Genomic DNA, 13,701 nt, shown 5'->3' with positions numbered 1-13,701 from the left:
GCTCCCCTGGCATAATTTAAGAAGTTCCCACTGACCACAGTAAGTTTAACACTATTCAAAATAAGAAGAAGGGATAGTGTATGACACGCACTAGTTCACATTTAATAGAAAATGAACCAAGGTGCAATTAAACAATGTACTCCAAACACAGATGATGTATTAAGTACCCACCTCATATTAACCTTCCACAGTGAATCTCTGTCTTTGCTTTTTCCCAATGAAAATTCATGAAAAGAATTACTAAAGAATAGGCCAAATGGACATATATCCTTTTATAATCACAGGACACATTATTAGAATAAAATAAAGGTACAAGTACTAAGAAAATAAGTGTGTAAATCTAAACTAACATGCAAAGACAGGACTATTAAAGGCTCTGAAAAGAAGACATTTCATTTCATTGCATATGAAACACTGTGGTGGGGACTGAATTGTAAATTTGCTCATTTGAAAGCATAATCCAATCTCCTAAGAGCAAACAGTCTATTGTTTAGTTTGCAATTTTCATAATTGCTAAACATACTTGTAGTCTGGGCCATAAAATATCTATTATTATATTAACTTTTTATTGCATCAGCAATAAATTCCTAGATTTTTTAACTCGCTAGACAAGTTTATTACACCTGCTAAAAATTCAGTCAATAAAAATGTGAATAACTTGTCTCCCAAACCATAAACTATTGAAGCATTTCATTCATAACCACACAGTTAGTAAATGGTGAAGCCAGAATTCCAACCCACAAAGACTAGCTCCAGAGCTTATATTTTAACTTCAAGTTTGATTGTTAATAAAGCCTGTTGTCCTTTCTCATCATCTACAATAATGTCTTTCCATATCTAATCTCAAATAAAATTAACATGGACTCTTCTAGATGAGTTATGGTGAATCACGTGGGGCTATAATGAAATACAGGCATGGAAACTATTGAGATGCTTAAAATGTAGTAAGAAAAAAAGTAATAATAAAAAAAATTTAATTATACAATAGAAAAATATGTTTCAAAGGCCAGTGCATATATTAATTGCCAAATTAATTATCTATATAAGTGCTATTCAAATTTAGAAGCAGGAGAGAAAACTCCAGAATGTGTGCTCTCAGCTCTGATTTAGCCAAGCCAATTAGTCATCTTTGGAGAGCACTGTTACACTAATTTGTACAACAATTCCAAATTATATTGATATCAGTCTTTTCCAAATTGTAGGTCACAACTCATCAGTGAGTCATGAAATCAATAAAATGGCCAAACCCGACAAATCTATTTTAAAAAATAGATTGGAATGGAAAGTATCAGAAGTTGTCTTACTAAGTTTCTTGAATTTTAAACTATGCATGCATACATGGGTGTGTGTACAGAGTCTGCTGTAAAATCTATTTCTTAATATAGGCATAATCATGAAAATTTGAAGCCAATGTTATATGCCAAACCTGTACAGGTTGCAGGAGATTACAGGAATTAAACATTTTTGTTCCTAATAAGAGCTTTCCAAAAGTGAGCAAATAACTTTATATGCTGTCAACTCCAGAGTGGTAACCATGTCTGACTCCACTGTCTGGATTTCCAGCACTAGCACAGTGCCTGGCAAACAGCCAGTCTTTGACTAATGATGGAGAGCTACACGGTTAAATGGAAATAGCCAGTGACATTTTAGGATATTAGAAGTTCCCTCAATTTTAAAGAATGATAGGATTTGGATAACTTAAAGAATAGAGTAGTGGTCCTTGTTACTTTTCATTCTTTCATTTCCTGACCATATACTAGGGCTGGGAAGGAAATAAAAACTAAACGCTTTCTACTCAGAGCAGAGAGATAATAACTGAGCGACACTGCCAAGCCAGGATAGTTCCTGCCCACTCACTGATCCCACACCCAGCCCTGTGAATAATGGGAAAGTTATAGGTCCTGGAGCCCCAAGCTAGAAAATTACACTAAGGATACTAAGAAGAGCTACTGTTAACCCTTTTCCCAGAAAAGATAAATTTAGAGGGTTGTGATTCATGGTTCCTATTTTAAACAGAAGCACAGAGAAAAAGGTTAAATATTACATATAAAGCAGAGGGTCGGAGAACCAGGAATTAAAGACAGGCTAATTCCCTTAGCATCCAAATGCAGCCTGCCTCTAAGGACCAGGCTCCAGAACTTCTCAACAATTCTTCCCCCAGTATCAGTGAGTCACTGCCCTTCCTAGGCAATGTGTGTGTGCATCCTGACACTGAAGCAGGAGGAAGTTTAGCCATAATCCAGTACAAGGGAAGGTGGTTCATCTGTAGCTTAGAGCATCAATGGCTAATCAGGAGCATCATACGCTCTTAAATAAAGGGATAAATACTGTACTCATAGAACTCTTTTAGTAAAAATCCACATCATGGTATTTAAATGGGCAGAACTCTAGTTTGAGTTGCCTTACATCTAAAATATCTCTCAAAAAAGAAGGATGAGGGACACCTGTGTGGCTCAGTGGTTGGGCATCTGCCTTCGGCCCAGGGTGTGATCCTGGGGTCCCAGTATCGAGTCCCGCCTCGGGCTCTTTGCATGAAGCCTGCTTCTCCTTCTGCCTGTGTCTCTGCCTCTCTGTGTGTCTCTCATGAATAAATAAAATCTTTAAAAAAAAAAAGAGAAGAAGTATGAAAGAGAGGAGGAAGGAAAGAATAGAAAGAAGAAATGAAGAGATAGAGAAGGAAAATAAATAAAGGTTTATTTTGAATAATAATAAATGAGAGCAAAGTGTCAGGAAACTATCCTGGAGTGCACCCAGCAATAGGACATGACCCCACATCTGGGCTGGTCTAGGGCCCATCTGCCAGTAGACCATTCCCAGCACAACCATACTGGTCTATATATTAGGCTGTGGGCCATACTGACTCCTATGATTTGATAGTGAAAGAGGGTGAAAGACTGTTTCAAAGGAATTTATTTATGTATTTATTTTACTAAAGAAATCACTTTATTACAATCATAGTTAGTGGGGTACAGGCTTATGTGTTTCCTCCTTCTCTTTTTAGCCTGATTTCTGAAGTTATGTTAGTCAGGGTCCAGTAAGGAAAATACACACCACTCTGAGTATTTGAAGCAAAGGGAGTATAATGTGGGGCGCAGGCTGCACAGATGGTGGAAGAGCTAAGAAGCCAGAGGACCACAAGGCCATCCCAAGTTTGGCAAAAGCAGGCAGTTACTGTCACCCTCAGGAGGGATGGGCAAAAGGACGAGGAGACTGGGCCCAACCGTCCCCAGTGAAGCAGGTACCATCCTGGAAGGAGTTGGGAGTGGGGGGCCTGGAGGCATAGAAGATATAGTACCCTGGCCAGAGCCTCCAAAAGAGGCATGGAGGTATCAGGAGAAATACTCTGGCTTCTCTCTTCCAAGCCACCTCCCATTGCTATACCCAGTTGGATGCCAGCTGTCAAACAGCCAGCAGGAGTCTGAGATGAGTAGTGAGAAGGACAAGGCTTGAACCTCAAAATCCTTCTCAGGGGCACAAAAAGCTAGTTGGTGTTTATTCCCTATCCCCCATTATTAGTCAAATTCAACATGACCTGTGAAAAAAACAAATTAAGAAGAGGGAAAAAAAAATACTACACGCACAGGAATATTTGGAATTCACTAATCATGTCAAACACCTAGGGAATGTTATATTTATTCATTTATTCATACATTTCAGTATTTAATGAGTTTCTGTTATAGGCCAGGCACTATCCAATGTGCTTGGATTACAACAGTGTGTCCAGATTCATACCCTCATGGAGGAAATTAAAAAGACAGACACTCAAATGAACTCCCTATTACAACATCCCCACTAGGAACAGTGCTACAAAGCAGAGTCTGTAAAGGAAAGAACTATACCTGGGGATTTGATTGAGTCAGGAAGACAGAGAACCGCTTCCCTGAGGAGGAGCTGATCCCTAGCAAATGAGCAGACATGAACTAAATGTTCCAGGAAGAAGAAACAGCATAACGGGGAGGGAGGAAGGTTGGGATCAATAAAAGGCTCTAAATGAAGATAAGTGTGACTGAGTTGGAGGGAGTGAGAAAAAGCAAGATGAGGTGCTGAAGTAGGGGCCAAGACCATGAAGAACTTTTCGGCCGTGTTTTTACGTGCTGACTTTACATCAGCACAATCTTCACTTTATTTTTAACTTCAGGAACATTGTTATGTTCTGATGTATTTTGTGTTCTGTTCATGTTCTATTCAAGATAGGAGATTTTTACTTTTGGGTAGTGAAAAAAATTTTCTTAAGGATATCTTGAGTTTAAAAAGAATCAACTTAGGGAAAATGATTGAACACATTTTGTACAGTGGTGGGTAGGTATGGGGGGACCTATGAACTACGGAAGTTTAAGAAACCCTGGCATAAGAAAAACATTCATGAGTCATTTTAATACTGGCAACCACACTCTGGTTGCTGGGAAATTTCCCTCGTTACATTAACTGTCCTCAAATTGTCCTCAAAACAGATATTGATAACAGCTTCTGATTCAATTCATGGTATACACCTTGAGAATGTTGCTTAATGATTAGTAAAATACAGTCTGAGATGTGCAACATTAACAAGATCTGCCTCATTTTGCTATTTATTTATTTGAGAAAGAAAAAGAGGGAGATGGAGAGAGAGAGAAAACGAGAAATTTAAACAGGGTCCACGCTCAGTGTGAAGCCAGATGTGTGTGGGGCTCGATCTCACAACCCTGAGATCATGACTTAAGCCAAAACCAAGAGGCAGATGCCTAACTGACTGAGCCACTCAGGTGCCCTGTGTCTCATTTTACTTTAAAAAAATAATTTTAATGTTAAAAAAAAAAAACACTAGCTACTGTTTCTTTCTTGTAACTGCCAGATATGATTCATGATCCAGAACTGGGATGAAGAAGGGGGAAGAAAAGTATAAAAATATTATAATCCTTTGATAATGAATTGTGGCTATATTGGTATTTTTACTTTTCTACAAACTTGTATTTATAGCTTATACATATACACAATTGATATCACTGCTTATCCAACTTTATGTGTTTTTAACATTTCAGATTATAATAAACACTGTCCTTTGCCATTAAAGATGCTTCTGAATAGCAATGAGTACATCTTGTATCCCGATCTTGGTTTCTAATATCATTCTCCAATAAAAGGAACTACAGATTCTTCAGGAAATGGTTAATTCTAGGACTAGGGCAGGAAACAGAACAGATGAGCCTTGAGTGTCTTATAGTAAGAAAGAAAGGAAATACTGAAGAAAATAAATACACATACAAAGATGGAAGTAAGCCAAAGGGACACAAGGTCCAACTGAAAGAGCTCTCAACAGCCAAAGCTAGAACAATCTGAGCAAAAAAAAAGTAAATGAATTAGTGCTGGTTATAACTCAGACTATAAAATGAATATCCATGAGTCCATACTGTTATAAATCAATGATTTAATAAATAAATAATGAGGAGACTAAAAAAATCTCTTCTGCTGAATTTCAACAATTTATATCAATACTTCAGCCTCCCAGAAATGGAACATAACTTCCCACTCCCTAAGTGTAAGCTGTGTATAGTGACTTCCTTCCAAGGAATACAGTATGGGAAGTGCATAGGGAGGAATAACTTAACAGAAGTTAAGCACTACCTCAGGCAAACAATCAAGGTTCACAATGACCATAATAAGTCAAGTGGATAGTACACATCCTGGATAAGATTTGATGAGAATGGCACTCTACTTCTGTGGTCTTTCTTCCCAAACTCCATAACCCCAGTCTAATAATGAGAAAAACATCAGACAAATCCCAATTGAGAAATATTCTACAAAGTATCTGACCATACTCAAGCCTATCAAGGTCATCAAAAATAAGGAATATCTGAAAAACTGTCATAGCCAATAGGAGTTTAAGGAAACATGACAAAATATAATTGGTATATTGGATGGGATCCTGGAACAGACAAATGACATTAGGTAAAACCTAAGGTGATCTGAATGAAGTATGGACTTTAAGTTAAAAATAATGTCAATTCATTAACTGCAACAAATGTACCATTAGTAATGATGAATGTTAATAATAGGGGAAACTGAGTACTGAATATATGGGAATTTGCTGTACCATAGTTGTAATTTTTCAGTAATTACAAAATTGTTCTAAAAATAAAGTTTATTTAAGATGTGTATCAATAAATATTTCTGAAAATATTTTAAAATATCACATAAAAAGCTGGAGAGTTTATTAAATTCTTTAAGCATTTCCCTATTATTGAATATTTGGGACATTTCCAATTTAAAAGTAACAGAGTGATGTTAAAAGTAACAGAGTGATGAACAAATACCTACATGGATATTTGGCTCAAACCTTTGTTTATGTCCTAGCAACAGATTCCTAGAAGTTCATTCAATGTTTTTAAAAAGTCAAAATGGCACATTTATGTAAATGTGATAATAACCAAAAGTACTCAAAGTCCTATTAGATTGTGCAACTTTTCTGATGTAAGTTCCATTCCTCTTAACAGTAAAAATAAACAAATAAATAATCCTGAATTTGCATTCAACTCCCAGCCTTATCCACTGATTCTTGCATTCATTCAATTAACACTTGTGTAGCTGCTCTCCTCCAGGCAAATATACTATTAGGAAAGACGTTTAACCCCCTTAAGACCTTATATCCTGACAAATAATAAAAGAATGCCTAATTTACAGAATTCTTCATTTGACAGCTGAAGATCATTTCCTGATCTTTGCAGTGAGATAGTATATGAATAGTAAGTGGTAGGCGCTTTTAAACTAATTTTTCACAACATTTGAATCTCCAGGCCATAATGTGATTCTGTAGCTAAAAAAGATTCCTCCCACATTAGCATTTGGGGATATTTTTATAAATACTTATTTAAAAACTTAAAATTTTTACTCTATAATAAATGATTTCTTATAGTATTTTTCTATCTCCTTTTAACTTCACTGCCCTCTGGTGCCACCTAATGCCCGTGCCCTCTGGCGCTTCTTTGTTTCTTCACCTCCAGTAAATGTTATTTTAAGTTTGGGTGTAACCACATCAGCAAAACTTCCCCTGATTGTCTTCAAAATGCCCATGTATCACCAAACTCTTCAAAACCATTGCCACTGTTTCCATGACATCTAATTGTTTCCTCCTAAAACTTAAGAGATCTCTTCAAGAAATTCAACAATGGTGTCTGTTAGAATGAATTTCTTAGAAATGTTCTCGGTGATGAAGAGCTGCACACAAATGGTTTTTGGAAGTAAACATGGTGTCCCCAAACTGCACTTGTAAAGACTTGAGAGGGGCAGGGTTGGGAAGGAGAAGGAGACCTACAAAGTGGTTTCAATGGAGTTGAAACAGATCCCACAGGGAGCCTGGAGCCTGGACTGCAGAGATGCCCCAATGAAGGCAAGATGTGGGCCTTTATAACTTCTCATCAAGCAGGCATTGGCTCTGAGCAGCCCCTTGGTGGGCACCAACCTTGGGAGAGGTGGTTTCCCATAGCCAAGGGCAATGCCCGGGGAGGGGCTCAGCTGTGAGGCCATCATAGCCTAGAGCCCCAGGGTTGGGAGGAAGGGCACATCACTACAGGAAGGGGTCTGTCGGGAGCACCAAAGTTTCCACGATGCCTCTGTTCTCACTTAGGCTTCACCTGCTCATTTACTCTTGCCAGTAGGTCTTAAGAGGACCAACCTCTTGAAAAAGAAATCAACAGACCACCACAGGCATTTTTTAAATCAAGGAGACATCTGAGAGCTTGTAGTTCATTTCTGTTGTGAGATGGCGAAGGAAAATGGGCACTCCTACATACTGCTCTCCTCCCAGCACAGTGTCTGGGTAGGAACTCTGAAAATACCTTCAGAGGATACCAAAAGCACCACTATTCTTAGGCATTACACCCACTTTTAGGAAGAGAAAGGAAATGACACACAAAAATAAAAATATAAATAATATGAAAGGACCAACAATGAGATGAAGGTGCCTAAATCGGTTCTCAGCAAAAGACCCAAGGGAGGACTATGTGGAGCACTATGAGCAAAGAAAGTATTAGGAATCACATTCTAAATCTGTATTTGAGAAATTGATTATTTCTGCCTACTAAACCTTGAAAAATATATCCCTGTAATAGTTGTAGCAATGTGGGATATTCTCAGGAGAGTAAGAGGTAGCCTGACTCAAAAAACTTACGGTTTTGTAAACAAAAGTTTGCATTTAACTTTCTTTCTTTGTTTTTTATGATTTTATTTATTTGAGAGAGTTGGTCAAAAAGAAAGAAGGAGCAGAGGGAGAGGGAGAAGCAGACTTCCCTGCTTAGCAAGGAGCCCAATGTGGGACTCGATCCCGGGACTTTGGGATCACAACCCAAGCCAAGGCAGAGGCTTAATGGACTGAGCCACCCAGGCACCCTGCATTTAACTCTTATGTTGGGTTCATCTGTTTTTTTCAGACTTTATGTAATTGTTCTGAGTCTGACAATTTAAAACATGTTAACTAAATCCTTTCTTTAAAAACAGGCCTTAGGGGATCCCTGGGTGGCTCAGCGGTTTTGCACATGCCTTTGGCCCAGGGTGCGATCCTGGAGTCCCGGGATCGAGTCCTGTGTCGGGCTCCCAGCATGGAGCCTGCTTCTCCCTCTGCCTGTGTCTCTGCCTCTCTCTCTATGTCTATCATAAATAAATAAAAATAAATCTTTAAAAAAATAATAAAATAAAATAAATAAAATAAAATAAAATATCATAAATCTATCATAAATAAATAAAAATAAATCTTTAAAAAAATAATAAAATAATAAAATAAATAAAATAAAATAAAATAAATAAAATAAAATAAAATAAAATAAAATAAAATAAAATAAAATAAAATAAAATAAAATAAAATAAAATAAAAAACAGGGCTTTGGTGGCTCAGCGGTTTAGTGCCACCTTCATCCCAGGGCCTGATCCTGGAGACCCGGGATCGAGTCCCACTTCGGGCTCCCTGCATGGAGCCTGCTTCTCCCTCTGCCTGTGTCTTTGCCTCTTTCTCTCTCTGTGTGTCTCTTGTGAATAAATAAATAAAATCTTTAAAAAAAAAAAAACAGGGCTTTGGACTTATGAAATATTTTATTTGAAAAAGTTCACTGTGGCACAAATACTAAGAAATTGATAAAGATGCGTTGAATGATTTTTTAAAAACTTACATCTAAAGAGCTCCTTGAGATATTCTTTTAATAAACGACCAAAGCTATTCAATAAATATCAGAAAACTGAAAGATAAAGTTCATTTATGTCATACCATAACATCTACCCCTAATCATTCCTGGTAATTCAAAAATTAAGTTTTTTTTCAATTAGTAGTAAAATTATTTACTAATTATGAAATTTGATTTCACACTGGTAGGGTATCTACTATGTACAAGGCATATATTATGCAGAGGAAGTCACTAAAAGTGACCCTTTCGGAGACACTCCACTTGGGCTGTGGTGAAGAAAAGCGTTCAAGTGTAGGAAGGCTAATCATTACAAAAATATTATCTGTAAAGTGCAGGCAGCCCCTGGTTTCCTGAATTGGTGAGCTTCCAGAAAGCTGTTTACAGACTTCATTTGCCCAGGGAAGCAATGTCACAAACGGGGCTGGTTTCCAGATGAGACCTCCTGACACAGTACTAGCAGCTCCAGCCCAAGGTCTGGGGGCAAGAAGTTATGAGCAACAGGAAGGAGAGCATGGTACTGTCTCCCTCCTTTGCCAGATCCAGAGTCCTGCTGCAGCCAAGTTTTGGACCAAAGAGAGCCTTCAGAGAGCATTCTCCCTTCCCCACACACCCCTTCTCAAAGCTCTACCATATTCCAGCCTCCTAGCATGCCCGCCAACTACTAAGTCCTGCAGCGCCCCCTCAGGCCCAGGTCACTGCCACAAATTCTACAGCTCATTCATTCCCATCCAGTCAACTTGACCCATCCCTTCAAAATTTAGTTTTTTTTATCTAGGAATTAGGAGGAAAGAATCTAACTGAATGAATTCATGCTCAAGTATGAATGATGAGTCCTTAAAGCTCTAAAAGACAAGAGTGTAACTTTTAGAGAAAACACTTGTTAAGCCAAGGGTTGAGAATAACAGCCCATTAACAGTGATGTTGCGGGGCGGGGGGGGGGCGGGGGGGCGGCGGGCATCATAGGAGAATAATGAATATGTATTGAGCATTGAACACATGCCAGAAACTCATGCTGCTTCACTAGACCCTCTTAAGAACACGTTCGGGTAAGTGTGCTATTCCTCTAGTTTTACAAAAGACAACCGTGGGGTTTGGAGAGACTAGCATCTTAGTGAGCGCTAGAAGACGGTCGGCCTCATCCTGTCTCCACCATGCCAAAGTCAACCAGTCGTCACCTGGGGGTGGGCAGTTCGCCTAGGCCAGTCTTCCTTTGCACTTCCTTCTCTTCCTTTTACTGAAACCAGGGATCCTCTAAAGGCAAATTTTTTTCCAGAGTGTGACAGTAGGGACAACAGAGAAACTGAGGCAGCAATGGATGGATACTACTATAGCATATTTATATAAATGCAACTGCTACTGAGTGGGGTGTGAATCAGGACCTGCTGTTACGCTAGACTCTCTAAAAGGAGAAGACAGCATCTTAACTTCTTCAGTGTATTTATCCCCCATGCATCAGCATCTATCTATGTAAAGTATGGTTTATAGGTTCTTTTCCAACATTTTAGGCCTCAATTAATGAGAGAGTCTTTAAGTTAATGCAAGTGTTATCATCTGTACCAAAACTGACTTTAAACCCATTCATCTCATTACTACAGCTTTCCAACAGTATAGCAAGGCATTAAAAAAGGAATCTGATGGGGGATCCCTGGGTGGCTCAGTGGTTTAGAGCCTGCCTTCAACCCGGGGTGTGATCCTGGAGCCCCAGGATCGAGTCCCACATTGGGTTCCCTGCATGGAGCCTGCTTCTCCCTCTGCCTGTGTCTCTGCCTCTTTCTCTCTCTTTGCGTCTTTCATGAATAAATAAATTAAAAAAAAATCTGATGTACTTTTTAATGTAAAATGAGCACAGTGTATAGAATAAAAAACACAGGAGAAAGTCTCCCGCTGCAGGGCTGGTGTGAGCCCTGTGCCCCAGGCCAGTAGTTAGGTCCAGCAGCTCACAGATCAATGTTCCACACGCCTGATCATTCATCTTCCCAACTGCTGATTATTGACAGAACCCCAAGTGTACATGGGAAATTTTTGCCTGTCCATAGCAATATCTTTTTTAATAAAAACAATCCCGCAGCATTTATTGTCATCTGGTAATAACATAAAGGTAATCAAAACAATACGAACAAATGTTTTAGAAGTACACTCCCAAACAAAGGACATCTAAAAAAACAAACTACATGGCTTTCTCAAGAATTTCTCACTTCATGGATCACTTCTGGTCGGAGACACTTTGGAGCAGGACAATATTCTCTCTTTTCAGCATGACCTGACCCAGGTGCTTTCTTGACTTTGTCTTAGAATGACTCTCTTCCGTGTTGTTTAATATAAGGTTCACATACTCTTATCAAAACCAATGACACGGCCCTCCAACTGCATGTTCACTTGCTCATAAAGCCACACCTGAATCCGAGATCTATTTTGCAAGTATCTGAAGATGAGGCTGATGGGCTGTGCCATCACCTTCTGCAGTTTCTGCCTCTGGCCACCGCATGCCATGGTGGAAGCTGACAAAGGCCACATGCCACCTCAGAAAGTGCCCAGAGCAATCTGATCAGCCTTTAAGGACCTGCCTCTCTCCCACCCTCAGTCTCCATGGTGCAGGTTGGATTCCCCTCACTCCAGGGCTTTGTGCTACACACATGACCTGGCTAAGCACCTCATCTCCTGGCCACAGTGTGTAGAGCAAGAGCCCAATCATTCCAGTGAGACTCACTCCAAAGAACTGTGTATAAAGGGCTGCTGGAGGCCAATAGGTAGAAAGAAACTACCTGAGAGGGAAAAAGCCCAGAGCCAAGCAATTCTGAGGAAAGATAAGAAGGAGGAGAGGGGCAGAGACCAAGAGACCTGATGGCATCGTTTGAAGCTCTGCATCCAGCCTGCAGCCAGTATACTCTCTGTTGAAGCCACAGCCAGAAAGAGTTGAGCTCCCGTTGCTTACAAGGGAAGAGTCCTGAATGAGACATCTCTGTGCCTGAGCTCTACTCATCTCATTAGACATCTGCATTCCTGCCCACTTCTCCCCAAATGTTCCCATTATTATGATGGGAACTGTGTGTTCCTGAGCCTGGCGCCCCTGGAAGAACCACAGGCCCATCCTCAGGAGCAGGTGCATCTCCTGGCTCCTGGCACATCAAGCACGCATCTCCCCACCCCGACCCCAGGCCCCCGCACCCTCCTTCTCATAGGCTGCTGCCCTAAGCAGAGAGTCAGGCTTCCAGGCTCAGAGCTCCAGGTTAGGTCTATGGCTGGTTTCTTCTAAAGGGAGTTAAGAGTGCTTCTGCCTTTAACTTAAAGCTCTTTCTTCAAAATGACTCCAGAGTGTGGGCTTTTACATTTTCTAGCAAATCTATTTGTCAAATATGGCCATGGGATCACTGAGAGAAAATGAGTAGAGAGAGCTGAGGACAAAAGTCCATTCACACTAGTGCTGCTCCAAACTAGGCCAACAGCAGTTACCATTAGGTAACTGAGCCTCCGTATCTCCTATGAAAAGGAATCCCCATGGTTTTATTTACTTAAAAGTGGGGTGTCTACACTACTTGATAGTGACATTTATCTTTTGTGTATATTTAATATTTCCCCTACTAAGAGGACAAATCTCTGGAGGGCAGGAGCCTTAGATCCACAGAAGCTAGAACAGAGACATGTGAGTAAAGTCCAAGGGCAGCAAACGTTGACCCCTGAGAGGGATATCTAAGAGGATTCCAAATCACATCCTCTAGGAAAGAAATCTCGCTTCTCGGTGGTTTGGTCCCAAAGAAGTCTCTCTACGAGGGAGCAGAAATAAACTTCCAGGAAACAGAATCCCATATTAACAATAAACTCCAGTTGTGACCAAATTAGGGTTTCAATTATATATTGGTCTCAGTAAATGCTGCAGGCCATAGCTGGCTTTTTTATTTCTGGGCACATCTGCTCTTCTTTCTAGGAACCCAGTCTATAGTTCTTTCCTTCTAAGAATGAATCCATGTCCCCTGCAAGTTTCTGGGATAAATAAACATAAGCAGTCATGGTTGAAAATTCAAAGACTCAAGTTTTGGGATGCCTGGGTGGCTTAGCAGTTGGGCGTCTGCCTTTAGCTCAGGGCATGATCCTGGAGTCCTGGGATCGAGTCCTACATCGGGCTCCCTGCATGGAGCCTGCTTCTTCCTCTGCCTATATCTCTGCCTCATGCTCTCTCTCTGTGTCTCTCATGAAGAAATAAATGAAACCTTTAATAAAAAAAAACAAAGACCCAAGTTTTGATTTTTTTTTTTTTTGTAGTGCTAATGGAGCCATTTTACTTCATAAGAGCTATCACTGAGGCTTCCTTCCAACCCAAGGGTACTAACTGAGGGTTTTGGAATCCATGGGTTGGAAGTCATCGAATTCTTTGCTTGAAGGTGAATGAACAATACTGGATTTATGTACATTTGCATTTCTCTATGAAGAGAATGTCACAACTTTCATTGGTTTCTGTAAAGGGTCTACAATCCTTAGAATAAAAATTACTGTTAAATTTCTTTCCCAGTAAAACAGTATAGTGTTTGCTTGGTTATGGCTCCAGTAAAATGCTCCATAA

The 13,701-nt window shown here is 39.8% G+C and overlaps 1 protein-coding gene and 1 pseudogene across 16 annotated transcripts in view; both read right to left on the bottom strand.

The window, feature by feature from the left end:
- Nucleotides 1–13,701, bottom strand: part of MCTP1 (multiple C2 and transmembrane domain containing 1) — a 527,670-nt gene that overhangs the window by 496,966 nt on the left and 17,003 nt on the right. The gene's annotated exons all lie outside the window — the stretch shown is intronic.
- LOC140610779 (small nuclear ribonucleoprotein E-like) lies at nucleotides 11,350–11,636 on the bottom strand (annotated as a pseudogene).

Source organism: Canis lupus, chromosome 2 (assembly GCF_048164855.1).
Source record: "Canis lupus baileyi chromosome 2, mCanLup2.hap1, whole genome shotgun sequence".
Lineage (NCBI taxonomy): Eukaryota > Metazoa > Chordata > Mammalia > Carnivora > Canidae > Canis > Canis lupus.
This window is presented reverse-complemented; position numbering and strand designations above follow the sequence as displayed.